Source organism: Petaurus breviceps, unplaced genomic scaffold (genome assembly GCF_028583685.1).
Source record: "Petaurus breviceps papuanus isolate PSGF00001 unplaced genomic scaffold, PetGlider_PUasm1.0 490, whole genome shotgun sequence".
Classification (NCBI taxonomy): domain Eukaryota; kingdom Metazoa; phylum Chordata; class Mammalia; order Diprotodontia; family Petauridae; genus Petaurus; species Petaurus breviceps.
Genome location: NW_027186352.1, coordinates 21,708,494 through 21,709,390, shown reverse-complemented (window position 1 = coordinate 21,709,390; position 897 = coordinate 21,708,494). Strand labels below are relative to the sequence as shown.

Sequence of the window (897 nt, the reverse complement as noted above, 5' to 3'; positions counted from 1 at the left end):
ATTCAGTCTTTGTAGCTGCCCATCTAGACAGATGTAAGAAATGCACCTCCCACCCTTCTCTGCAGAGGTGGGGGCCTATGGATCTGTAACATTGCATCTACTGTGGGACTTAAATGGCATGTTGACTAGCTTTACTAAACTGTTTTTTTTTTCCTTTTCCTTTTATCTTTTCTTATCAGAGTTGACTCTTTTGGTGGGCATCTTATATTGGGAAATGAAAGTGATGTAAAAACAAGACATCAATCGATTTTTTAATCATATGATTAGTTTCAGGCCAAAGCTGTCAAGGAGTCTTTGGATTACAACATTCTCATTCACCGCGTTGGCTTTCTCTCCCAGCTTTTTCCATCGGCCAAATTGATGGACATGGTGCTTACTTTGGCTATGTCTATGCTAAAATTGAAATGATCTAGAGGAGCTTAGCATGACCCCTGCAGAAGGACAGCCAATAATTTGTGAAGTGCTCCACAGTTTTAAGGCACTCACAAGATCCATAGCAATTTAGCGACTCTTTTCAGGAATAAAGGAATACTTCAATTAACTGTGGAAAGATTTATTTCATATTGTTGGGCTGTGCCAATATACAGTGATGTGACAACAGCAGTCACTGCTGGGAGCAGGGAGAGCTTGGGTCCTTGTCTCTCTCCTCTCCTGAGGGGTAACTCTTAGCTCTACACCCACAAATTCAAACTAGCTTTACTCCTGGGGGAGTATGGTCAATAAAGAGAAGAGAAAGTGATTTCTGATCTTGTGTTCTCTCCTTCAACCCCAACCTTGGACACCTTGAGAAAATTATTTACACTTCATGTTTGACTCATGACTAGGCTCTCTCCAAATGGGGAAGCAGGCAGGTACTCTGCTTATAATGTAAATCAGGTATAGGGCAGCTTTTTATTT

General features: G+C 41.1%; 1 non-coding gene across 1 annotated transcript; it reads left to right on the top strand.

Moving 5' to 3' along the window:
* The first annotated feature begins 371 nt into the window (after positions 1 to 371).
* Positions 372 to 475, top strand: LOC138172200 (U6 spliceosomal RNA). The gene has a single exon (XR_011171072.1). It is a non-coding gene; the product is annotated as a U6 spliceosomal RNA (small nuclear RNA).
* The last annotated feature ends 422 nt before the right edge of the window (positions 476 to 897 follow it).